Consider the following 27,726-nt stretch of genomic DNA (forward strand, 5'->3'; position numbering starts at 1 on the left):
TGTTCTGATTGATTCTACCAAGTTCCTACTGGTCTGAATCAGCTCTTGTTAATCTACCCTGAAAACAGAGACCTATTTTATCTAGGGCTAATATATTTCCCTTCTATCAATCTCTTTTAGCCCTCCAGCCTGTCTCTATCACATTACCTTCTAGTAACAATGATTCTGAAATATTCTTGCCTTGTTATAATACTTCTTAGTTACTTTGAAGAATGGCTTCAGAACATAATGTATTTGAGAGTTTTCTGTTTGCTACATTTTAATAAATACAGAAAATATTAAAAAGGAATGATGTCACAAACATAAAAGTGTTAAATTTCCCTTCCTTAAAATTAGAGGACGATCTTTATTTTTATATTTTTTTCACTCATGCAATTTTGTTTAATCTTCTAAAATTATATACTTCTACATCATGCAAGTACAACTGGCAGTTGTCCAAATTTCCAGAATACTACCTCTACAGCAGTATTGCAGCTACTTCAGTTAAGATTGCAGTATATTAGAGATTTCTCATAAACAAGATACATTAGAACATGACCTTATGCAAGCTGTGTATGTTTATGTACAAAGATTTACAGATTTCCAATGGTGAAATGCCAATGAGAATCTTTTCCCTAATCTTAGTAGCAAAAGTGGGTTAAATCAGTGCACATTAGTACGTTCATTCTATTACATTTATGAGTTTCTTTAAGTTACCTTGGAAGTGAAATCTCATTATCCACAGCATGTTGTATTGACACTACCTATATAGAGATTTTAAGCAAAGTATGTTTTATGTCATCTTTGTAATAGCCCATGAAACTATTTACGGAATGACTGAAAACTGATTTGTTTCCCTATAAAGCTTTGTTCTACATTATTGTTTTCACATCAGGCCTTGAATGATTAAAATTAAAATGGATGTGGAAAAATATGAATTGAAACAGGCCACCCTGTGCTTTAACTTATGGTTATAATGGATAACAATGAATCATGTAGCACCTTAAAAATGAACCAATTTATTTGGACATAAGCTTTCATTGGCATCTGACAAAATGGGGTTTTGCCCACAAAAGCTTATGTCCAAATCTGTTAGTCTTCAAAGTACCACAGGACTCCTTATTGGTGTTGTGGATATAGACTAACAAGGCTACCCCTCTGATAGCAATAATAGCTGATAATGTCTGCTGATGATTAATATTATTTCTTTCCAGTGGCACCCAAACTGTGTTATCTGCCTTCCAAACCCAGGTGGCACAATCCCTCTCTTAGGGTATGTCTACACTACCCTGCTAGTTCGAACTAGCGGGGTAATGTATGCATACCGCACTTGCTAATGAAGCCCGGGATTTGAATTTCCCGGGCTTCATTAGCATAAAGCCGGTGCCGCCATTTTTAAAAGCCGGCTAGTGCGAACCCCGTGCCGCGCGGCTACACGCGGCACGGGCTAGATAGTTCGGACTAGCTAGCTATTCCGAACTATCTGTACACCTCATTCCACGAGGTGTACAGATAGTTCGGAATAGCTAGCTAGTCCGAACTATCTAGCCCGTGCCACGTGTAGCGCGCGGCACGGGGTTCGCACTAGCCAGCTTTTAAAAATGGCGGCGCCGGCTTTATGCTAATGAAGCCTGGGAAATTCAAATCCCGGGCTTCATTAGCAAGTGTGGTATGCATACATTACCCCGCTAGTTCGAACTAGCGGGGTAGTGTAGACGTACCCTCAAAGTCTTATTAAATTAACCTTATTTTTATTCAAATGAAAGGATTTTAGGGGTGGATGCATTGTTAATTAAATGTTTTGACATTTGATTAACATTAAGGATGCATCTACACAGCACCCTAAACTTGAAATAAGATACGCAATTTGCACAATGCAAATTGCGTATCTTATTTCAATTGTAATTGAAATAGTTTATTTGGAAATTTAGCATGTCTACAAGCACCAAATTTCAAAACAACATGCTATTTTGAGACATTCCTTAACCCACATGGAAAAGACCACATGGAAAAGGATGCCGGAATAGTGCACCTGTTACTTCTAAAAATATTTTGAAATAACTAATGCATTTAATGGATGCGGGGTAGGTATTTTGGAATACTTCCAGTATCCCAAAATAGCCCCACTATCTAGACATACCCAAAGTGCACAGCAGCTGAAGGAAAGCCAGCGAGAGCACTCTGAAATGTGCATGACATGGTCCCTGAGCAGTTCACCCAGGTATCTTCACCCACATGTGAGTATCTCCACACCAAAGCCCAGCTATCTAACTACATCCTCACTGTTTCTGAACTCACTTATGGGTGAATTGGAGATAGATCCCATTTTTCTGTGTGCTGAGATGCTCTAGGAATCTCTCCCAGTCAGCTATGTCAATTGAAGGAGAACTTGTCCATCCTTCATGGGGAAGGCCAACTTTTGAAATAGTTATTATTAATGATTTTGCTGAAATCCTCATGCAAAGTATGTGGGTAAAACCCAAGTAAAATCATGGATTAACTGAGTAGTATAGACAAAATTTACATTGCTAGGTCCAAGCAGATCATACAGATGGCCAGGAAAATGTAAAAACTCCATTGGCTAAATTGTGTATAAGAGATGGATTTTCAACTTCACTTATTTATATACTCTGTACAGCTGAAAAGGGCAATGAAGAGTAAGGGAAAGTTGGCTCTAAAGTAGGTAGGTTCATTCTCCTATCCTGGGCAGGTTGGAACTGATATAGCCCTTAGCACTAAAGCAATGTGAAGTTCTATATCCTACTCTGACATGTCCACTTCAGACAAGGTGGGGAGAAGGGCTTGTGTAGAGTAGGCATAACCAGGCACAAATTCTCCTGTCCAAAGAATCCTCCACTTCCCCCTGCTGGACTGTTTTCCACTTGCGTGGGTTGATGAGGCAGATTGTATGTTAATTATTCAGGCAGCTATATATGGTGCATTCACTTAAATTCATAGATCTGTTTATTTATATTACTAAACTATATTTAAGGTTTATGATCAAGATAGAGCATGAGTCAATGAATACCTTATTTATTTCAGTACCATAGCTATCCTGGGCTCATTTTTGCTCTGTCATACTTTATGTTGGGATCTATACCTGGGCAGCTTCTAAAATTGGTGTATGCAGATATGCTAACCAAGGTGCAGTGCACAAAGTTAAATGTAATTATCTAACATTTATAGAAATCAATTACTGGAGACCAGCAGTAAATAAGTCTTTACTGAATAACTGTAAGGAGGATCAGCAGTGTTACAAAGCCAAGTCTGTATCTATAAACAGACAAGGAAACTAATAGGAAAAGAGAGAGAGCGATTTTCATTTGCAGTGTAAGTAATTCTGCACCGCCTTTGCCATGGCCACTAGAATACAAGGATTTGGGCTCAGTCCAAAATGCTTTCAACTTTCCTTCTCCAGCTAAGTATGATAAAGTGCAAAGACCAACTAACCCATCAAAAGGATCTTCTTTCAACCTTTGACCTCAAACTCAACTCTGATTGTCCAACTATAGTAACAAAAAATTGTTTATAAAATAAATTTTGCTGAAGAAGTTCAGAAATGTCTTATTAATTCAAGCACAAAAACATTTACAGTATGTTAACAGTGCCTTAGAGGATCAGTAGAGTTAAGATAGCTAAATGTTTCTGTTATAAATCTTGTTATTTTTATAACATTGGTTACATGCGGAACAAAAGTACATTGGACCAGATTCTTGTTTACACTAGTACTAATTAAGAACTGTACCACTGAAATGGTGTTGAACTCAAGTAGCAGTCTGATTCAAAATCCATTGAAGCCAGTGGTAGTCTTTGCTTTGATTTCAGTGGGCTTTGGAGCAGGACTTAAATGAGAGGTGAATCTTCTCGCTCATTCATCTACTATTCTCTCTCTCTAAATTTAGTGTAAGCTGTTGCCCAGAGATTATGTAATAGCAACACAAACTGGGCAATATTCCAAGTCTAATGTCATCACATCAGACATCCTGCCTGCCACAGGTGGGAGCCTGTTAAGCCAGCTGGCCTTGCCATTCCTTTTCAAGTGTATCCTGTTGGACATAGAGGATGGCATTAGCCACTATTTTCAGAGCCTCTTCTCATGAGTTCACCTTCTGTTCCCAACCAAGGATATTTTTGGAATTTGGAGCACAGGCTTATGGGCATTGGTTTCTGTTCAAGGAACAAAGGCGGCCAGTTTAGGTTCCACTAATGCAGGTAGCAGAGAAGAGCACAGGATTTTCCTGTCCTCCTTAAAGTAATTCTTGTCAAGAAATGAGGTTGGAAGAGGGCCTTATAACTTTGGCCAAATATGTGGCTCCCAGTATTGCCAACTGCAAGTGTTCAGTAGTGTAAGTTAGGCCCCAAGAATTATGAGATTTTTGAAAAATAATTCACTATGAATTTGGGGAGGAGAGGGAAGGGCGTTGCCTTCTGATTTTTGAGCCACTGAGATCTCATTTTCAAGTTTTTCTGTGTAACCATGAGGGCTATAATCTTTCTCTTTAAAAAAAATGCTGAGCGTTGTATGCAATCACATGATTCTTGGAGATGGGGAAATCTAAGAAAAAGAGCAAAATAAATAAGTGTCTCAGTATTATCATGAGTATTGGTAACATCAATCTTATAATCTGGACAGTTATCCCGAAAGACATTATCCTACAGCAGGAAAAATCTCATCATGACAATATCACAAAAGACAATATCAAGTCCTACATAAAAAAATATTTTACTGTCCCCTGCTAAGTTAATATATTTAAAATGTAAATAATTTTTCTACCAGATATATGATAAAGAAGAACAACCACCACCAGCAGTAGCACCCTCACCACCTCCCAGTGGCTTTTGAGACTGACAACTTGACCAGATACTAGAGGTGAAGTAAATTCCTCTGTCTTGTGGCTCAAACTTGATGAGGGTGCAGCCTATAGATAGGTCACTCACAGGATGCTGGAATGGGGAGCTTGTTATGAGCAATGCCCATTGAATTAATAGTAGAAGAGTAAAGAGCATTCAAAGAATGATTTGCCTGTTCCTAGTTTGGATATGTTTATAGTAGGAGGAATTTTCCTAACATGGATGTTCAGTTCAGCAAGGTCCATCGCTTCATTTCATTTGAGGAAACTCTTTGAGCAAACAGAGGCTTTTTGCAGTCTATAGTGTTCCAAGTGCACTGTTGTGATCTCAGTCTCTTTCAAAGTAGTGCTATGGCTGTGGTGAATCCTGGTGTAGAAGCTTGAAGGCTTTAAAGCTTGACAGGTAAGACAAGAACCACCACAAAACAGTGCTCCTGATACCCAACTCCTCCAGGATCTCCAGCAGGTCACCATGGTTGATGGTATCGAAAGTTGCCAAGAGGTCCAGGAGAATCAACAGGAACACACACACCTTGTGTATCTCTCAGTGTAGGTCACTATGAGGATGACCACGGTGGTTTCCATTCAAAAAAACAGGCCTGAAGCCAGACTGAAATGGATCCAGATAATCTGTTTCTTCTAAGAAAGCTTAGAGTTGCAACACCACTGCCTGCTTGCCCAGGAAGGGAATAATAGTGACTTGGTGATAGTTATTCAAGTCATGTGGGTCCAGGAAAGGCTTCTTTAAGGAACAGTTTTACCATCGCCTCTTTCAAGGCAGCAGGAACCATCCCAGATCTAAAAGAAGCATTAACAATCCTCTGGCCGCAACCAGTCATCCCTTCCCACCTTGATTTAATAAACCCTGAGGAGCGGGGTCAAGTGAGCACGTGGTCAGTCACACACTTCCAAGCACTATGTCTGCATCCTCAGTCTGCAAAAGCTGAAACTGATCCAAAGTAAAATGACAAGGTGGTGCACTCAATACATTCCATACCTGCTTACATGATAGCCAGAGTCCAAGTTGGACTGGATGTGAGAGATCTTATCTGTAAACTGCTGCATAAACAAGTCACAGTGGATTGCCGAGGGCTCGTCCATCTCATCACAAGGGCCAAACTGTAAGAGGCCCCACACCACTTGAAACAATTCCACCAGATGGCACTGTGCAGATGTGATGTGGGTGGAGAAATAGCTTTTCTTCACTCTCAGTACCACTACAGAGTAGGCTCACAATTTGGCTCTAACCCACGATCGATTGGACTCCGCTCGAGTTCTCCTGTAGATGGCTGTAGATGGTGCTCTAGCCATCGTACAGACTACTTTGTCACCTGCAACTCCCCAGAAAACTATGGAGCAAACTTGGCTTGACCAGTCCAAAGAGGGTGCTTAAGAGCGATCATGTCGACCACCTGAGTTACCTCAATGTTCCACATATCATCCAGGCATTTACAGGACCACTGGCTGTAACAGCTGCCTTTGGGGGGTCCTCAGGAAACACTCTGGATCCATCAGTCTCCTAGGGTCGGCCATCTTAATCAATCCCCACCTCTGCAGAGGGGAAGGCCAGCAAATAGTTTAAACTTGACCAGGTAGTGATCGATCCATGACAAAGGAAGCGTAACCACATCCTTTATCCTGAAATCTCTATCACCCTTAGTCCAAAAGACCAGATTAAGCATATGACCTACCACATTTGTAGGGGAAGTTATTAATTGGGATAGTCCCAAGATTGTAATGGTGGCCATGAAGTCTCAATCCCCCAAAACCAAAAGCCTCTGGATCCTCAATGGAACGTCTGAGACCAGCTTGAGCAGAGCATCTGCTGTGTAGTGAGGCGGGCAGTACAACAGCAGAACACCCAACCTATCCTGGCCACCCATCACCAGGTACAAACATTCAAATCTAGCACTTTGTAGGACCGGGGCCCTGGGTTTCCTGATAGACAATCGCCATCCTCTCCCCATCTCCGCCCCGACCATCAACCCAAGGCTGGTGCTGGATTGAGACCCTAGCCAGCCACAACTGGGAGAGGTCTGTGCCTCCCTCCACTCCCAGACAGGTCTCAGTGATACAAGCAAAGTCAGTTCCTTCATCCAGGATTAACTCCTGGGATGATAGTTGTCTTGTGAGATACCAACCTGGCATTCAGCACAGCACCATCAGGCCTAACTGCCAGCTGTTAAGGTTCCCAGGGTCATTGAGCTGGAGGCAAGAGATGTACGAAGAATAGTCCATAATTGTTTAAACCTCGTTCATCTCAGCTGGCCCATCCTGATCCAACAGCTATATTTCCCCCTACCTGTCACAACTCCCACTATGCCATCTGAACCCTCCCCCTTAGCCACCCTGCCTGTGCCATGATACATAATACACCCCTTCCTTGACCTATAGTGTGGGCAGGTAGAGGGAAATTTCTCTCACGAAGAACCCACCTCTGCCCTCCCTGCTCTCACCAGGCACTGAGTAGGCCACCATACAGCTCCAAAAGAAATCTTGAAAGGCAATTGCTTTGACTAGAAGAGGGAAACATTTTTTTCTGCCAGGCTGGATTGCTTACCACACTGTTGTCTGAAAGACACTTATGGGTCAGTCTGGTCCCATTGAAGTCAGTGGGAGTTTTGTCATTAACTTCAATGGGACCAGGATTTAGTCCCTGAAAAAGTAACATTTCAGAAACAATCTGCTTGGTAAAGTAGAGTCTGCAAAAATCTACCTGCTTCTGAATAGCTGAGGACACACCACCTTGAAATTAATTTTCCAGTGTGGTAGCATCCTTTATATCCACTATTACAAAACACTTTACAGAAAAACATCATTCAGCTAAGGGGGGGGGGGAGGCTGTACGTGGGGATTTTAAAAGGTTTTATTGGAAGAGAGGAAGTGACTCAGAAGAAGGGTAAGAGTTCCCAGAGAGAGGAAAGTAAAAGAGTGACAGCTCCTTCCTTTCCCACCTCAAACCATAGTGAGTCAAGGGGAAGGAACCATCAATCTAGCAAATGCTGTCAGCTCAATTGTGTGCTAGAAAATAGTTGAAGCTTCTAAGTGCTAATGCGATATAAATTACTACTAATAATCATAACCTATAAAAATAACAAATCCGATGCTGCTACATCACCAACATTCATCATAAATATTGATTATATTCATGGCAGAATATAAACAGAGGTACTATCATGATAGGAAAATATCTTGACATCAGTATATTTGACAACAACAGGTTTCGGCTTCACCTCAGTATTTATTTCCCTCTACATGCCCCCTCAACTATACTGCAGCATTTGTGCAGCAGTTGAGGATTTGCTGCTTCTGTGACAGTAATCGATTCCATTGGTATTAGTTTTTCATCATGTAACAAAATCAGCATTTCCCACAGACTTCTGATTTTTACAGGGAAAATAAAGGTTAGACATGTTTTTTCTCTTGAAATAAATCATCCCTCAGAGAGCTTTTGTTTCTCACTGTGCAGCTTGCCAATGGCTGGCATGCCCTTTTCTCGCACTGTCTGTGAGTTAATCAGTTTTTGATGTATACAGCACGTCTGACAGACTACATTTGGGTCAGTTTGGGTGAGTTCATCCAGTGTTTCCTGAACACATCATCAGTAAGTGACTTGACACTGCTGTGAACTGACTTTAGTGCTCATTAGGTAACATCCTGAAGAATTATGGTCGATGATAATCACCGTGCAGACTGTGCACAGCCATTCAATCCAGCCCTCAGCTTGTTGACAAAAACATCAGGTGCTCTAATTTACTGTTTAAATATTATGAAGTGGTGGTTTGACCAGCTCATAGTCAGCAGGTCTTCTCTCTCTCTCTCTCTCTCTCTCTCTCTCACACACACACACACACACACACACACACACACACACACACACACACAGTCTCACAATTGTTCTAACTGGCAACCTTATACATGACAATCTCAACAGAAACATGTGTAGAATTAGCACAGAGATTGACCCATCTTCTCAACTTTCTCTGGGACAGAGGCGAGGCACATTGGTAGGGAAATGTGGAAAACATTCACTGCTGTTAAGCATGCAACACCTGATCTGTGGATTTGTCTTCTGTCCAATAAATGTGAACCTTGGATCAAGTGCTAAGGGGATCTAAGGTAGTCTAGGCTTGGATGCCAAACCTTCCTCCAAACCTCTCAACATGTAAATTAAATACGTTTAACCTGGCTTGATCACAGTGAGGTTCCCCCAGATTTGCAATTACTTAGGGTACATCTACACAGCATGGCTTAACTCGAAATTAGCTATGCAAGTTGAGCTACATCAATTGCATAGCTTATTTCAAAATAGCTTATTTTGAAATTGCGAGCGTCTACATAGCACTTATTTTGAAATAGGACACTCTTCCACTGACTTCCCTTACTCCTCTTACAATGAAGGTTACAGGAGTTGGAGTAAGAAATCCTCCAGCTTGACAGTATTTCAACATTATTTTGAAATAACTGCTTGCTGTATAGATGCAGACTAAGTTATTTGGAAATAATGTTAGTTATTTGGAAATAATGTTCCTATGTAGACATACCTTTACGGGTATGGATCTTACATTCCAATCCCATTACACCTCATCTCTTAATTTGGCCATCAATTCTAAGATAAATTAAATCAGTTCACTTCTCCTCTCTTCTGAGGTGCAGAGTATACTACAGCAGGGAAAGCAACTAACAAGAAAGTATGTAAATTAAACCAGGAGGTGACTCTTGGAATGAAAGCAGACTCCGCCTGTAGGTAATGTTGGTTTGGTTAGGTTTGGTTTGGTTTGAAGTGTATTACCTTGTAAAGATTAAAAATGTCATGAGCTGGGAATGCATTACTTTAGGAATGGTTTCATGACTAGTGCTGTTATCAATAAGCATGCAAGGCTGGTATACAGCAAGGCTGAAATGCTGACACTAATTCTACACATTTTGTATAACAAGCTGATTGTAATAGTTTTCATTTCCTGCCAGCACATGGAGCTGGGGAGGGAAGTGCTGACTCAGGTCTATTTTCTCCAGCAGCTGAACATGACTCTCTGAAGACTTAGTTAAACAAATAAATATACTCCTGTGGCATAGAAGGTGCTTTGTTTATTGTTCTTTTTCACTTGGGTTACTCTAGGAGCAACGTATTAATAAATGACAACAGAAAATTATAGCAGGGAGTCCAAAAGGAGGGTGCTCTTTGTTGTTGTTCTTTTTAAAAGGCACAGCAATATGTTGAAGTTATTTATTTACACAGACTGTCTATTATTTTGTTTATTACTTTATTTTAATGTGCTCTGGCTGAGCAAGCATATGGTGGTTGAAAGAATAAAAACTCTGCTTCTGAACAGTCTGTCACCTTAGGTGAAGTGCAGGACAGAGCCTGTTCATAAGACTTAACCTCAAGAAAGCACTCTCTCTGGGAATTACATGAAGTAATTTAGCCATGGTACCCTTTCAAGCCTGTGTTCCATTTAACAATCAGCTGAACTCTTGGCAAATTTGGTGGCTTTGTGGTATCTAACCACTGCTTAAAGAATAAATTCATTGCTTCTGGGGTTTTTTCATCATTTGTAGTTGAATATAAAAATTAAGAATATTCACGAAAACAGATGATGGTCATTTATCTTTTTTACTGCTTCTTTAAAATGAATGATAATATGCTGGCATAAAGTTCAAACAAGAAATTGAGATGGGAAATTGAATGTACAGTACTGGCATCTATTTCCTAAAACTTACAAAAATTTCCAGATAAAGTGGCTTATTGTATAAGACACTGTGAGCTAGACTGTGATATTATTACTCATGCTGAGTGCTACTTTACCTTTCATGAGTAGTTCTGCTAATTTCAAGTGGGTCTGCTAAAGTACTAAGATGCTGCTAAGTAAGCGTATCACAAATACAGATTTCAAAAATTATGTTTAAGTTACCCTTTCCCCCATCTCTATGGCCAAATCATGACATGGGATGGCATGGATTTTTAGGTAATAAATTCAGTGGGAATTTCTGATTAAAAATCAATGACTTGACATGGCCCCTATGCTTTTCTGGTAATTTGGGAGCATACCAATCTTGTAGTGTCACAGAACAAATTCTGGTTCTTAGTGGCCTATTTGCAGCTGAAATCTTAATATAGGCCACCAGCAAGTATGGTATAATTCATTTAGGGTAAATCCACATTACAGACAACGGTATGACTGTGGTTGTGTAGACATTTACACACTTGCTATGTTCTCACTGGCTCATAAGAAATAGAAGTGAGAATGTTACAGTGCTGGTTTCAGTACGGGTTGTACAAGCCTGCCTTATCCTCTTCAGTACGTGCTTTCTTGTACAGCCAGTGCTAACACCCATTGTTGTGTCCTCACTTCTATTTTTAGCAAGTTCACTAGAGTACAGTTATGGCTATTCATATCTCTGGCTGCTGTACTGACATACTATTAGAGTTAGCTGATCTCCTACCCTGTTGTTCTTTCTCTCTCATGGTGATGGTAGTGGTAGTTCATTTTGATTAAACTAAAACTCAGATTTCTCTGGCAACGGGGATTATCACTCTTGAGACCTTGATATTATTGTCCACTGTAAGAACTAGAGTTGTTCAATTAAATGGCGATATAATGCCTTATATAGTTAAAAATTATGGAATAAAGTCAGATTTTAAATCTCAGAGGGGTAGCTATGTTAGTCTGTAACTTTAAAAAAACAAATAGTCCTGTTACACCTTAGAGACTAACAAATATATAGATATAGATAAATAAGTTTTGCCCATGAAAGTTAATGATTCTATGTATATATTTTTGTTAGTCTCTAAGGAGCAACAGAACTATTCATTTTTACATCAGACTGTAGTACCTTTACTCACATTGAGGAGTAATTTACTCCACAAATCAGTGAGGCCACTTATGACGTAAGGGAAAGTTTCATGTCAGTAAGGATAGCACAATCTTCCTTTCAGTACCTTATGCAATGTATCATCTCAGTTTTTCATTTCTAGCAGATATACTCCCTCATTGTTCAGCTACCTTTCCTGTCTGAACAGCATCCTTTATTTTATAGGAATAGTAGAAAAGCATTGTAAAAGACAGCCATTTGATTTCCCTGCAAAAAAGTCTGTAGCATACTGGCCCTACATGTGAGGGTGTTTGTGTATTTAACCAGGTGCCACAAGCAATGAGATGTAGAGAATTTCCCCCATTGTTTTAAGAGTGATTTAAAGGCTACAAACATATGGAATGCCATCTATTTCTGTACCAGGTATGGACTGGTTACAAAACTTGTCAGATGTATTCATTATAAGATCTTTTAATGCTCTCCTAGGTATGGCTAAGGTTAGCTTTAAATAAGGTATTTTACTCACATTGCCACCTAGTGGCTGAACAGTATTATACAATTTAGCGTTCCATTCCATTACAGGGGACAGGCACCCTTCCCCAACTATGCCAGCTGAAGGAACAGTGGCTACGAGGAGGTTTATCTCATCTGGCCATTAAGCTGCTGTGCTGAGAAAGGGCTTGGATAATTCTCTCTCCCCCAAGCAGCCTGAATACTGAACCCCTCATCCCAAGTCTCACCCCAGAGCAATGATTTAAATGAGGCATGCACATTTTCATTTTATTTTCTAAAAAACAAAAATTGAGTTAAGGACCTGAGCACCATGAGGAAAATATTTTAGTTGTAAATAAAGCTGGATGCTTGTAGTCCAAATGAGATCTTCTCTGACTCATTTAGTAACTGTCGACCCAGTGCATATCCACCGCCCCTGTTGTCCTTCAGAGTTTCATGGGTTAGAATATCATCCATGAAGATGAAAACTCCATTTCTATTCATTAACAACTTTGCCATCTTTCTTTGAAAAATTTCAGGTGCACAAGTAAAATGTAATGTTCAAAATCAAAATCTGTCAAAGGGCATGATAAATATAGTCAGTTTAGCATTTTCTTTCTGGCTAAAGGATTTTGCCAGAATATGCTGGAGGCATCTAGCATGAAGTATACTGTGGTTTCTTTTTACTTTGGAGAGGAAGCTATCCAACAGCATGAGGAAACATTTTTATATCGCAATAATTTCATTAAGTCTTTAAGATCCATACCAATTCGTATTTTTTCCATTTTTCTTTATAACTGGCAACATTGGGGACCACCCATGCTCTTGGCTAAGTGATTGGCATAATGAAGAGAAGCTACTCTATTCTCTTTGACACAGTATGAAGTAATGGGATAGGAATCTATGAGGTTAATGTACATTATATGGTTGGACATTGTTTCTTAAGGTTATTTGTATTGGTTCTTCCAAAATCCCAAATATTCCATTGAGTTCTTCTACCCATTATGGCTGCTATAATTGGCTGAGAAAGCTGTTGGCCTTTGGTCTTACACACTCTGAATACATAACTTTTGTTGCTGTAAATTGTTTCTGTAGTGAACTTACCTGTGCAATTCAGAATTCCTGTAGGGCTAATCAGAGCTATGTCAGGTGACTTAATCTCTGGAAAGGGTTGGTGGTGACTGTAAATCCCCTTATGAGATGACCATGACATCAGCTACTGAGTACATTTTAAGTCAATAATCTTGCCATGAATATTCAGTTTTGCTCTCTAGGAAGCCTCTAAGGGTGTGTCTAGACTACTGAGTTTTGTCGACAAAAGGTGTTATTGCCTGTAGGGTTGCGTCTAGACTACAGGGTTTTGTCGACAAAGCAGCTTGCTTTGTCGACAGAACTGAATGTGTCTAGATGCTCTATGTCGACAGAAGTTTTGTCGACAGTATCTGTCGACAAAACCGTGTAGTTTAGACGTACCCTAAGTCATCAACAGTAACAGATCCCAGAAACAATGACTCTTAATTGTTTGTATCATGAAACAACTCCCTGACTGATTTGGTGTGGCAAACAAACCAAAATGTCCATATTGCATGCATTTATTACAGTGTGTGCCTCTGGTTGGACATGGATCATCTTTTGGGATATGACTTTTTCCTACACCTTGTGCATGTCGGCTGGAATTTGTCCCTTGTAGTCTCAGAGTTCTCTCTCTTTTCCTCAGGGATTTTATTATAATGACTTTTAACATGCATGTGTCTGTTTTCAATTTCTAAACCAGTTTTAGGTTTTTCAAGTTTGTCAAGTTGCTCTAGATTTTGCTGCCTTGCTAGCTTAGACTATTTTGCACTCTATGTAGCTGTTGCTGGGGTTAAATCTCTCTTCAGCTGTACTTGAGGTGAAATGTTTTATCTGTTAATCCAGTAAGCAGTCTGTCTCTGATATGTTCATGTTTTGCATTCCCCAAAACACAGTTTTCAGCTAGATATTCAGAGCTCTTAGAAAATATTCAACATTTCTCCCTGGTTCTTGAATTCTCTGGTATAAAAACACTCTTCTCTTTCACAGAACCCATTTCCATGAGTGAAAGATATACGCTGCCCTCTTGACATAGCATAAATTAAAGAAGATATTTATTAAAGATCAGTGGCAATGTGAAATCTTGTTTTCAATCTGTCCATTCTGAGGATCTGTCAAAGCTAAAGATCTCTAGAACACATAAGAGTGACATGTGCAGACTCGTGGCCACTTCACGGATCATATTTCCACAACTGGATCTCACAGGTATCTTGTATCACAAATAACAATAACTGAATGGTCATGGAGCTTGAACTACTCTTTGGACTCTAGTGAGACTGCAACCAAGATAGAGTTAAGACATACCTGATGTGTGATTTAGAGTTGTTTGTCAATATCCTTGTTGTACATATTCTATGAATAAATCCAAGCCTTCAGTATCATCACTCTGGTATGTGCAGGAAGGGAGGATGCCTGAGGAAATGAGTGGACCTGGAGGGAAGGAGTGTGCTAAGTGCAGTGGAAGGTAGTATATATGCTAGTCTTCAATGGGAGGCCTGGTGCAGGTCAGGTCAGGAGAAAGAAAGAATGCCAGGTAGAATAGACATGGTGGGTTCTGAGAAAAAGCCAGAAGGGGTATCACCTTTGTGTTAGCCTCCTTATGATTCATTGGGGATGGAAAGGGCATGCATACTGCTGAAGTTTACTTTTTCAAGACTTTACCAATCCAAAAGTGTTATAGCTATAGTGCTGTCCATTTCAGAAGAGGTAGTGATTTGTTTGTTATAAAGAAGCCAAAAAAATGCCACTGCAGACTCTTCGGTTGGACTCGAAATCTCCTCTAGTTTCAGCCAAGGAATGCATTTTTCAACTACCTCCGTATGTTTATCCAAAGCTTATATTATCATTTGCTAAATATATTATGTCATGCTATTTACTTCGTTCTGCTGCTTCAAGACCTTTGTATGGCTTCTCAACGCCCTACAAATTTAACATATAAATTGCTGAGAAAAGGCTGACCTGCCAATGTTTGCCTGTCTAGCTTTCCAAAGACTTCAGTAGGAAAAAAACACCAATTGCAACTGTTCACTTTTGTGCCACCTCATCCAAATTGTTTAATCTGATATGGCTAAAAATAAAAATGATATGCAGAAAGGTTAAAATGCTTACATTTACATGTTAGGTACTTAAAGTCAGATTTATTTAGAAGTCTAAAGATGAAGATAGACTCCATTTCCTCCCCCCACCCCACCCCCTGCCAAAAAAAAAAGGTAGGTACCTAACTCCCTTTAAAAGTCTTTGGAATTAGGCATCTCACCTGCTGGGTTGCATTCTAACATGCATTAGAAACTCCCACCAGACACCTTTATCATCTTTGAAAATGTGGACCCTAACTTCATATTTAGCATATTCAAGTCACCTGGTTTCCATGGCTGTTGAGCAGTAGAAACTGTCAGGTCACAACATCTCTGAAAATCAGAGCACCTATTTAATTGCTTAAATGTAGGCCTATATATCTCCTTTATACCCATACACGCACACACACACACTTATGAAGGAGCATGCTTGAGTTCACTTACTGTATCATATATAATATCATATCATTATAAGAATGCTATACCGAGTCTTAACAAACCATTCATATATAAAAAGGTTTTCAAACAAAATTACAGTGGAAGAAGAAAGTGAGGTTTTGTCAAAAATGCATTGAGAAATGATAGAAATAAAAGGACTGATAATGAAGGACGACATTGACAGTAGTTACAGGATAAACATTTAGGAATGTGAAAAACCACTGAAAGTAAAACTGATGACCATTATTATTTAAAGATCTGAAATGATTATGCTATTGTTTGACCTGTACATTATATAAGAAATTGAAGAGCAATTTGACGGTTGCCCTTCCTATCATGTACCTTCATCCACAGTGTAAACACAGAGCTCCCACATGACTACTCTGTTTAAAATTCACAGACTAGGTAAGTGTTAAGACTTTGTTTTCTCTTCAGAGTTCTTCTTTAAATTTCCAAGGAATCAGCGTGTCTGGAAACTGCTATTTTGTAAAGCAGAATTAATGTGGCATTTTGCCTATGCGACACTGTGCTCTCTCATGAAGACATTACTAGGTACTGTTCTTTCTTGTTGTTGCTTTTTAGTTCAGGGGAGCTATGCTGGTTTACACCATCTGAGATTCTGGCCTAAAGAATATGGTTACTTCTTGTATTGAAAAACATCCAACTTCACAGTTAAAAAAAATCTCATTCAGATGCTCTTTCAGAATAAATAAAATAATTATATTTTTAAATTTAAAGAAATGAAAAATAAAGTCTCTATACGACAGGTGTAATTTGGAGTTGCTCCACTGAAGTCCATGGGATAAGGATTGGGCCCTCGATGCTGGCTCATGAAGACTATTTATTGAATGGAGCTATACTGATTTATACCAGTGGAGATTCTAGCCCAGAATACATATGTCCTCTGTAGACTGTAGCAGGCAAGAGCAATTCTGAGAATAAAATAGTTGCTTTCTTTGTAGAAATGGAAAGGTGCAATACTTAGGGTGGCTCTGCAATAGCTGTAAACTTACTTTTCATGCTGACACTAGTCAATCAGGGGGCATGTTTGAGGACATACATACAGTGTCATTAATCAATACACATTAATTACTAAAAGACTTATCCGGCTTCTCCCCAAGGTTGGCCCACGGTGGCGGGGACCACACGGCATGCCTGCTGGCTTTCTCCCAGGGGCCGGGGAAGGGAGGAGGGGGAAGCTTCTTACCAGCGCCAACACAGGGGCAGCAGGTACTTCCACACGCCAGCCCAGGACAGCAGGGGCTGCTTGGCCTTTCGCAGCTGCAGCTGGAACAAAGGGACAGAATGGGGTAGTGGCACAAAGGCAGGTAAGTGCCTCTCTACCCTTCATGCCCAGACCCTGCACTCCCACCTCTCTCACACACACCCATTGAGGCCTTGCACCCTCAGCCTGCTCCCACACACTGCCCCTAGCCAGACACCCTGCCTCCAGCCTGCTCCTGTGCCCACCTATGCTCCTGCACCCACCCTCCTGTCTAGGGATGTAAGCAAATAGTAGAGTAGTGTACTACTTGCTTCCCCCTCTCTTACTTGCTGCCTCTGTATGGGGGGAATGCAAAGGGCAGGGATAGAAGCCTGTGCTGGGGAGAGCTGACTTAGAAACCGGTTCCCCCCAGCACCGTCTCCACAGTGCTGCCTACCCCCTCTGCACTGATGCCTCTATCAGAGGCAGCAGTGGCAAGGGGGAGTAGGGGAGGCTGCCACAAAGCACCCCTGTCCATGGCAGCCTGAGCTGGCCACAGGCAGAGGCTGCTCTGGCAGCCACCCCTGTCTGCAGGGGGTCCCGGTCCCAGCTCTCACTGCTCTGGGACTGAAGCTCTGCATTTTAAATGTAGTAAGAGTGGCCTGGCTCTTACTAGATTTGAAAGGGAGAACTGCAGCGGTCCTGGCTCTGTTCCAGCTCACATGGGTCGGGGATCTATCCCCACTGCAGCTCTGCAGTTTGAAATGTGGTAGAAGCCAGGCTGCCTGATTGCCCAGCTCCTACTACAGGCAGTCCCCGGGTTACATGGATCCGACTTACATCGGATCCCTACTTACAAACGGGGTGATGCAACCCCGCACTAGCTGCTTTTCCCCCTAGCAGACCAGGGAGACGCAAAGCTAGCGCCCCACCCAGCAGACCAGGGAGACGTGGAGCGGCTTTTCTCAGTAGACACCTCAGCTTGAGAATAAAGGACTGAGGGAAGTGAGGTGTGGGAGACTAAAACTGAGCTCTGGAGAAATGTTTGGCTAGAGTTTCCCCTACAATATGTACCAGTTCCGACTTACATACAAATTCAACTTAAGAACAAACCTACAGTCCCTATCTTGTACGTAACCCGGGGACTGCCTGTATATTTAAACTGTGGTGGAGGTAGCACCACGATTGGTGAAAGCTGGGACAGAGCACCTTCCCTTATCTACTAATCGTGTAGTCGCTCCAAATTGTTATCGACTACATGATTAGTCAATTACCCACCTCTAATTACTCCTGGCCAGACTCTGCACCTACCCTTGCTCCTGCACCCTCCCTCCTGGACACCACACTGCACCCTTCCTTGCTCCTGTTCCCTGCTACCTGGCTAGACACCCTACTCCCAGCCTCCTCCTAACTGCCACCCAGACCTCATACCCTCATATCCTCCTACACCCCATCTCCCGCTAAGATGCTGCACCCCCTCTCTATCCGACTTGTTGGCTACCTCACACTGAACACTGAACCCCTTATTTTTTACCTCACCCCAAAGTTTAGGGAGGTCACAAAATCTAACCCTGAAACTCCAGAAGAGTTAATCTGGCCTATGTAAAGCCCTGAACCTCACTTCTTCTTGTTCCTGCCTCCCCTGCCCTGGAGCACCAGGAGAGTGAGGGGTCTCAGGTGGGGGCCCCCATTGATTTTTCTGTGTCAATGGCCTCTAACCTTAAAAAGGTTCCCCACTCCTGCCATAAATAAAGACAATGTTGAAATATTTTGTGTTGGACATAAATTAATATTTTACTTTATTTAAAATGAAGTTTGATAAACTAACATGAGAAAGTTAAAGTGCTTAATCTGTTTAATCATTTTGATTAATACCTCCTTTCTTACTCCTTCAATTAAACCATACTGCCCTAACTGCAACATTAGCAAAATGGCTCAGGCATACTTATATAATTAACAGTGAGTTTCCATAAGCAACGGGTGGTCCATGGTAAGGTTTGCATTGAGTGGGGACAAAAAGTTTGAGAGCTGTTGCTCTATGCCAGTACAGGCAGTCCCCGGGTTACGTACAAGATAGGGACTGTAGGTTTGTTCTTAAGTTGAATCTGTATGTAAGTCGGAACTGGCGTCCAGATTCAGCCGCTGCTGAAACTGACCGCCAGTTCCGACTTACATACAGAATCAACTTAAGAACCCCAAGCGTCCCCAAGTCAGCTGCTGCTGAAACTGATCAGCAGCTGATTCCAGGAAGCCTGGGGCAGAGCAACTCTGCCTGGGGCTTCCTGTAGTCAGCACTGGTCAGTTTCAGCAGCAGCTGACTTGGGGACGCCTGGGGCAGAGCAGCTGGGGTGCTGCTGGGTTGCTCCAGTAGCGCCGCTCCTCAGCGCTACTGGACCAACCCAGCAGCACCCCATCTGCTCTGCCACAGGCGTCCTGATTCAGCCGCTGCTGAAACTGACCAGCAGCGGCTGAATCAGGACGCCTGGGGCAGAGCAGCTGGGGTGCCGCCGGGTTGGTCCAGTAGTGCCCAGAGCGGCGCTGCGGGACCAACCGGCAGCGCCCCAGCTGCTCTGCCACAGGCGTCCGGAGAAAAGCCTAGTCTGCTGGGGGAGGGCATACTAGCTGTGCCCCCCCCCCCCCCCCACCCCAGCAGACCAGGAAGACGCGGGCGGCGGACCGAGACGCACCGCGGTCCCGCCGCCTGGGTCCTCTGCGGCTTTGCTCCCAGTCTCCTTGGTCTGCTGGAGACCAGCAGACCAGGGAGATGGGGAGCAAAGCCACGGAGGACGCCAGCAGCGGGACAGCCGCGGGGCATCTGGGCTGTCCCGCTGCCGGCTTCCCCCAAGGCTTTGCAAAGCCGCGGAGGGGCTCGGGCAGCGAGGCAGCCCGAGCCCCCCCGCGGCTTTGCTCTGCGTCTTCCTGGTCTGCAGAAAGCCCCAGAGTACACGGGCAGCAGGACCATGAGGTCCCGCAGTCCGTGTCCTCCGGGGCGAGCCCTGTTCGTAACTGCGCATCCGACGTAAGTCGGATCTGCATAAGTCGGGGACTGCCTGTATCTAATTCATTGTTGAAGATATTGGACAGAGCTGGTCCCAAAACTGAAGCCTGTGGAACTCGGAGTATTACAGCCCTTATGATAACTACTCTCTCTATTAGCATTTTCTAGCCTTCTGCAATCTCTGCAGATTTCCATGACTTTTCAAAGATCATAGCTAATGGCTCAGACACATCCTTATGGATCCAGCAAGAGAAATCTGGGACCATGTTTGCTGGAACCCACCCCTTCCCCTTTTCATTTACACAGAGGTTGTACAGGCAATTTTTGACGGGGGGGGAGGAGGGGGATGATTTTTAGGACTTGGTGTAACTGCCTCCCCTTTCTTCTGCACTGCCAGTGGCTCTCCCTCTGGGACGTCTGCCGGATCGGAGGGGGGGGATCCCCTCGGCGCTGCTCCTCCCCCGCTCGGATGATGTGCTGAGAACCAGGCACCAGGCCGGCAGCGAGGGAGGCGGCGGCTGGGGCAAGGTGGATGTTGTGTGCCAGGCTCTGCGTCAGCGGTGGCGGCTGCAGGACACTCGCTGGCGTCAGAGGCCGCCCGGTGACACACTCTTCCTCCAGCAGCGGGCTGGGAGCCGGCGCAGGGAGGAAGCGCGCGGGGCGGGCGCCTTGGGGGGACGTGCTGCTCTGCAGCGCCTGGCTGGGCCGGGCCGGGAGAGCTGGGGGGGGGGTTGCTATGGGGAAGGAGGCAGACTCACCCGCGGCTGACCCGGGTGAATCACGCTGCTTCCCGCGGCCGCCTGCAGGGGGGAAAAGGCGAATGCGGCGCGCTGGGCTCCGGCTTCCCGGGGGATGGGGTGAGAGGAGGCTCGCGAGCGCGGCAGGGGGAAAGCGGAGCAGGGGTGGGTCCCGTTGCCGCCTGGCCCCGCACCCAGCCGCCCCTCCAGCCCTGCGGCTGGCTTCCCGCCACGGCGGGGATGGGCGAACCGTGCGCGGGGCGCGTCGCTGCCCGCCCGAGCCACCCCCAGGCTGCTAGATGTCCCCTCCCGCCAGCGCCTCGTGCTCTGTGTGTGCTGCAGGGCAAAGGCATTGGAGAAAGCTTTTAATTACCAGCCTCTGCCTGCTGCCCTGGGCGTGAATACATAAGCCAATGGCGTGGGGATGTTTTAAAGAGTAGGGGTGCTGACCTCTCCCCCCTCCCTCTTTACCGCCCCCCCCCCTTCCCACACACACATACAGCTGAGGCCAGGAGCAAAGACCTGGTGTGCCAGGCTAGCCTCTGGGCCCTGGGGCACAGGGCTTGCAGCAAGACTTCCCCCCCCCCCCCCCACTCCTGTGCGGGGCCAAAGCAGAGTCCCTCCCTCCATCCCTCAGCGGGCAGAGCTGGCAGCCAGGAGCTCAGACCCAGAGCCAGCAGTGAAGGCCCCAGCACGCCAAAGATATTAGATAGCAATTCATTTTTTATTTTGTTTAAGTCGTTTTAGCAGTTACGTGATTATTTCATAGTTCCTGGGGGCCAGCATGCTCCCGGCCCCACGCCCAGGGAGACCCCCTTCCCCCGCCACCCCGTGCAGCTGCCTCTGTATCAGAGGCAGCTGCACAAAGTGGCAGCAGCCCCTGTCTGTGGGATTCCCAAGTTCCCTCCAGACAGAGGCTGTGCTGGCATCTCATGGAGCAGCCTCGGTCCGCAGCGAGCCTGGGCCTGCCACAGACAGAAGCTGCTCTGTAGCAGCCTCCTCTGCCCCCTTGCCCTGTGCTGTTGCCTGGCAGCAGCATGTGGGGGACAGACGGCAGGTAGAGGCGATACTCTTGCCTCCCTCCACTGCCTCTGTGGGAAGCACTAAGGTGGGGCAGGTGGCTCCATGGAGCTGTCACGTGCAGAGGCAGCTTAAAATCCGGCTCCCCATGTGTATCAGCTCCCACTCCTTCTTCCCCTCCCCCTTCCTCCCCACATAGCAGCAGCAGCATGGGTTTGGAGGCCAAGCGGCTCCGTGGGTTCTGATGCTCATGGAGAGCCAGTTTAAAAGCCAGGTCCCACAGGGTCCAGTTTCCACCTCTGCCCACCCTTGCTGCCTCTGATTCAGAGGCAGCTAGTGGGGGGAGTGCACGTAGTTGATAGGATTAATTGATAAATCCAGGTTTATCGGTTAATTGTGTAGTCATGTTGACATCTCTACAGCACACAGGGCTGGCAGCAGAACACTAGCATGCAGGGCAGCAGCCAGGACCCCAAGCACAGAACCATCAGCAGAGCCCCTGGAGAGTGAGACAGCAGTTGAGTCCCCCATGTAGGGAGGCAGCTAAGACTAGGGATGTAGAATCCCATTTAAAAACTTAACTGGTTAAATGTTATGTTTAACTGGTTAACATGATCCCACGGGTGGGGGACTGCTCCAGGTCAGCCAGGCCACTGGTAAACATTACCTGGAAAGGGTGATGGTTTCCAGGTAACTGGTTGACATTTTCACCCTTCGCAAGCCTAGCTCGTACTTTAGGCACAAGGTCAGGATCCTGGGTTACTGCAGCACCCCTCAATCTCTAGTTCCCACACCTATATACGTAATCTGAGCCATATTTGGCAGTGAATGGAGCACATAACTACACAAAGACAGGAAACACACAATCCTATTATTATTATTATTTATTACTATTTTACAAAGTCCTGCCCTAATAACACTTCTCACACTAGGTGAGGTTTGTGAAAGGAGAAACAAATTTCCTTGAGCAACACATACTTGCTCAAGGTGCTAATTGGCTCCTGTCACTAGCTGTGAAAATAATTGTTAATGAGGTGCTAATCATTTATTAGTATTATACAGTAAACTCCTCTAATTTAATGGATTTTTGCATAGCTGAATGGGGTTTGGTTTTGACACACTTAGATTAAACAATATCTAAATGCATTAGATTTTCAAAAGAATCGTCACACTTTTCCTAACCTATAAAGCGTATCAGCCCTACGTCAATGTTGTCCGCGATTGTAAAAGTGAAGGCTTCTGACTGCTTTTATACAATATTTTCTCTTTTGTGTTTTTAGTTTCAAATTTCTGTGTTATCCAAGCATTTAATCCCTTTGTTTTTTTCTTATTCTCAATTTACAGTTATTCGTCAGACACATTACAAAACATGGGTTTTATTACAAATGAGTGAAATGCCCGTACATGATCAGATAGGAAATTTAATTAGTCTCAAATTCTGGGGTTCAGAGCATAGCTGAGTCTAGAAACGTGTACCATTTTCCTGTTCCGGGCACTCTGGGAGTTATTTCGGGTTCATTACTACTACTGAAGTCCTGTGGCTATAGATACATGACTCTGTAGCTGCAATACAGGCTGTCTCGGGTGGGAAGAGGGGGAGATCCAGGAAGCAGTTATCCTGTCATACTGTCCTCTCACGTAACGGCACACAAAGGTCACCAAGGAACTGAGCTTTGTGCTGCACGTGAGTACTACACACCCTGTGTTCCCCCTGGAATGTTGCCTGCACAGTGTGCACCTGGTAGGAAATCCTCCATGTCCTCAGAGCCAGAAGCTGGATTTTCCCATTTCATCTGAATAGGACCTGTCCTTTAAAAAGAGTTAACTGGGCTTCACTTAAATAAATTGATTATTCACTCATTTTTTTGAAGCTCATAAACTAAAGGAGTGATTCAGATACAGGTTTCTTTGGGGAGTGCATTTCTTTCTAAAATATGGCGTCTTATTTAAATCCTGGAGTTGTGGATGGAGTTCACCAGAGCAACGAATGGGTCTACCCCTTGGGATGAGGGTGGGGTCAGAATCTAGAATTTTATTGACAATGGAGGATACTTGTGGATGTTGAAATTTTCCCTCCAGTGAAGTAGTAAAGACATAGGGGCTGGAAACAGGATTGCTGGGGATATTACCACACCTCCTGGCTTGAAGTGGTTTCCATTATATGCAGTGTTTACTGTTTGGTTCAATGACTCTCAGCAACCTCATTATAAAAATTGTTCCAGTACTCCTAAGTAAAGAGTAACACAATAGGTAAGTATAGGTAAAGCAATAGCTCTGCTCCACTAATCTGTCTAAAATCTGATCATATCTGGGGTAAAAAACATAGTGACTGGGTTAGACCAATCATCCATCTAGCCCAGTGCCCTGTCTTCCAATTCTGCCCCATGCCAAGTGCTACAGAGGGAATGAACACAACAAGGCAATTATCAAGTGATCCATCCTGTCATCCACTCCCAGCTTCTGGCAGTCAGAGCATGGATGGCATCCTTGACCATATTGGTTAATAGCCAGTGATGCACTTATCCTCCATGAATTTATCTAATTCATTTTTGAGCTCATTTATAGTTTTTGCCTTCACAGCATTCCCTGGCAACAAATCTGAAAGGTTGACTGTGCATTATATGAGGAAATGGGAGAATATTTTACTTTCCAAATACATTCAGTGTTTATCCCCTGCAGTTAACTGCCAACTAGGTTGCCAGTTAGTGGTAGTTTTCCATTCTGTGTTTACAGGCTCAGGGCCTCAGTTTGTATATAAATTTGCTGGGACAAAAAATGTTCAATCCATTCACCCTTTCTCGGATTATAAAAAATGTAGCATGTTGTTGGAGGTTAGATTGAATGTCTCCAGAGTGCTTCCATTTGTCATATGTTTTCTCTGTTGTTTTCCTTTTCGGTTTATGTTTGTATAGCTCTAACTCGAATTGAGGACTCTAAGTCTATGTCTATACTGCAGAGTTTTTAGGCAAAACTAGCTGGTTTTGCGCAAAAACTGGCTGAGCGTCCACACCTCAAGCATGTTTTTGCACAAGAAAATTTACAGTGAATTGACAGAACAGAGGGTTTTTCGTGGTATAAGTATTCCTCTTTCTACAAGGAATAAGACCTTTTGCACAAGAGCTCTTGCACAAAAAGGTGTGAGTGGACAGAAAATGGGGATTTTGCGCAAAAACAGCTTATCGAAAGAAGCACAGATGCCCTGGTGGCCATTCTGTTAATGGCAATCAGAGCTTTCTTGTGAGAGAGTGTCCATGCAGTCTGGACCTCTCTTGCGCAAAAACCCATCACTTTTCTGATGCACTTTTGCAGTGTGGATGTGCTCTTGTGCAAGAAGTTAAAAAGCTTCTTGCGCAAGAAGCCTGCAGTGTAGATGTAGCCTAAGTGTTACAGTTGCATTAATACTGTACTACTAAAAAAATAATATGATAATTTCATTACAATTTATTGTAACTGTAATCACAACACTATGGTAAATTAAAACCATAATTAGATTATATATTAGTTTATGCCAACATTCAAATTCATAGCAAATATATATGTGAAAAAAAACAATATTTAGCAGAAAGCAATATTTAGCAGAAACAATATTTATCACAAAGCAAACACATTCTTATACATGAGATTATATAAACCAAGCACCAGTGGCCTTTAATTCTAATCAAACATATTCACCAGAATTATCCCTAGAACCATTTTGTCTGAGAGATAACACTTTTTTCCTTTTTAAGGGTACATGAGTAACCTAGATAAAGCAATGAATGTCCTTTCCTTGTTTCCTATTTGTTTGGCATGGTCTCAGAAAGAACATAAGGAACTATAGATTCTAATGTTCCACCTCCTCTATAGTCTCTGGATTGAGAAGTCCAAGGTTCTCTATAATAAAGCCTATCATCAGTACTTCTGAACTAACTCAATGCAGTGATGTCCAAAGCATGATAAACAATTACAAGTTGAACCTCTCTCAACCGGGAATCTTTTTATTTGTTCTTCGAGTAATTGCTCATGTCGATTCCAAATAGGTATGCGAGTACTGCATGCATGGTCATCATCAGGTTTTTTCCCCTAGCAGTACCCATCAGTCAGCTATGCAGCTCCCTGTCATTGTCCGGTATATAACCTAGTGCCGACCCTCTCCCTGCTCAGATCCTTCTTCCTGCCAGTTACGGTGGTTGGAACTTTCCTTCTCTCCAAGCCGCATTAGAAGCTGCGGATTCAGCAACTCAGATGATGGCCACAGGGACTGTAATGTGCAGAAGTTCCTGGCTGCAGGGCTTGGGCCTTCCACTGGAGGCCCAGAAGACCATTCAGGACCTGCCTTTTGACAGCTGTCAACTTTTTGTGAAACAAACTGCTTCCAGGCTCTATAGGCTGAAGGCCAACAGGGCAACTTTAAAGTCTTTAGACCTCCATACATTGTGCCTGCAGAGGAAGCCCTTCAAGCCACAGCCCCCACCCTGTTATTACCCATTCCAGCAGAGGCAGGACTACAAAGGAGAGGCAACCATAGAAATATGCAGAGACCACTAAACTCCTCCAATAATCAGAGACGGGACTCAACTAGACAGTGCCTGGCTCCCAAAAAGAACTTTTGAAGGTGCTTTCCTTATGTTTGGAAACCGGTTATTCCACTTCTACAGTGCTTGGACCCAGATTATCTCTGATCGCTGGGTCTTGAGCATGGTGGAACTGGGATACTCCCCCAATTTTCCACTCTTTTATCCTCCCACTCTCCTTCCCTGTCTCTCTTCAAGGACCCTTCAAGGAATCCTCTCATGAGAAATTCCTTCTAAAAGACCTCCTCAGTCAGAAGCAGTCAGAAGTATTAGAGGAGTTCTTTATGAGGAGTTGGTTTTGCATGTCGTCCCTAATTGCTATCATATCCTTGCTGGATCCAGGTGGCTGGTACTCTACCCTCAATTTGAAAGACACATATTTTCATATTGCCATAATCCTTTTTCATAGGAGGTTTCTTTAATTGGTATTAGGAGAGATACTAATTCAGAGGGAGACTAGTTCACGGTCCTCCCCTTTGGCCTATCAGCATCCTCTCATGTTTATGAAATGCATGGCCATCATAGCAGCTTTTCTAGAGCTGAGGGGTGTTCAGCCTGGTGCACTCCTACCTAGTCGATTGGCCACTCAAAGGACCAATGCTTATTCTGGTCAAGATGCATTGGCGATAGGCTGGGGGCTCATTTAGGCAATCTCAGGACACAAGGTCTTAGGTCACCTGCAGAGATTCTGAGGCATAGCAATGCTAAGGAACTATGGGCAGTGTGCCTCACCTGCAAGATCTTCTGCACTCACCTCCAGGCCAAATGTATTTTGATTCTGACAGACAACATGACAGCAATGTTTTATATAAACAAACTGGGTGGTGCTCCCTCCTTTCCCCTGTGTCACAAAGCTCTCAAACTGTGGGACTACTACATTGCTCATAAAATACACTTGGAAACCTCGTATCAGCCTGATACTCAGAACCTGTTGTCTAAACAGGTCAACCTGTACTTTCACTGCCATAAATGGTCCCTTCACCCTAGTGTCACCAGCTATATTTTCCAGAGGTGGACAGATAGACAACTTTGCAACGTGCCAGAACAGCAAGTGCCAGAATATGTGTTCCTTCCTGAGTCACATCCCACACTCTCTGGCAAAACCCTTCTTCATTCCATGGAAGGGCACCTGTTGTATGCATTCCCGCCATTCCCTCTTATCCACAAGATCCTGCTCAAAATACATCTGGAGTAGGGATGTTTAATATCAGTTAATTGAGTAGTGGAGTAACCTCATGAAATTTTATTGGTTAGTTGAATATTCTGTAGTCTCCAGGGGCGGGGCAGGCAGCCATTTTTTCAAAGGCAGCAGCGTGGGGTGCCAAGTGGGAGCTAGTCTGCGAGGGGAGCCAATTTAAAAACCAGCTCCCCTGCAGACCGGCTGCCTATCGCCCTATGCTGCTGCTTCTGAGAGAGAGGAAGCAGCGTGGGCTGGCAGCAGTCCCTGTCTGGAGGAGGGGGTCTGAGTTCCCAGACCTGACGCGAGCCAGAACTGA

The 27,726-nt window shown here is 43.7% G+C and overlaps 1 long non-coding RNA gene across 1 annotated transcript; it reads right to left on the reverse strand.

Moving 5' to 3' along the window:
• Positions 1-2,136: 2,136 nt before the first annotated feature.
• On the reverse strand, positions 2,137-20,816 carry LOC112547480 (uncharacterized). The gene is made up of 3 exons (XR_003091214.3): positions 20,679-20,816; positions 16,926-17,005; positions 2,137-4,534 (listed from the first exon to the last, which is right to left on the reverse strand). It is a non-coding gene; the product is annotated as an uncharacterized LOC112547480 (long non-coding RNA).
• Positions 20,817-27,726: the final 6,910 nt, after the last annotated feature.

This window comes from Pelodiscus sinensis, chromosome 2 (genome assembly GCF_052426305.1).
Source record: "Pelodiscus sinensis isolate ZL-2025 chromosome 2, ASM5242630v1, whole genome shotgun sequence".
Lineage (NCBI taxonomy): Eukaryota > Metazoa > Chordata > Testudines > Trionychidae > Pelodiscus > Pelodiscus sinensis.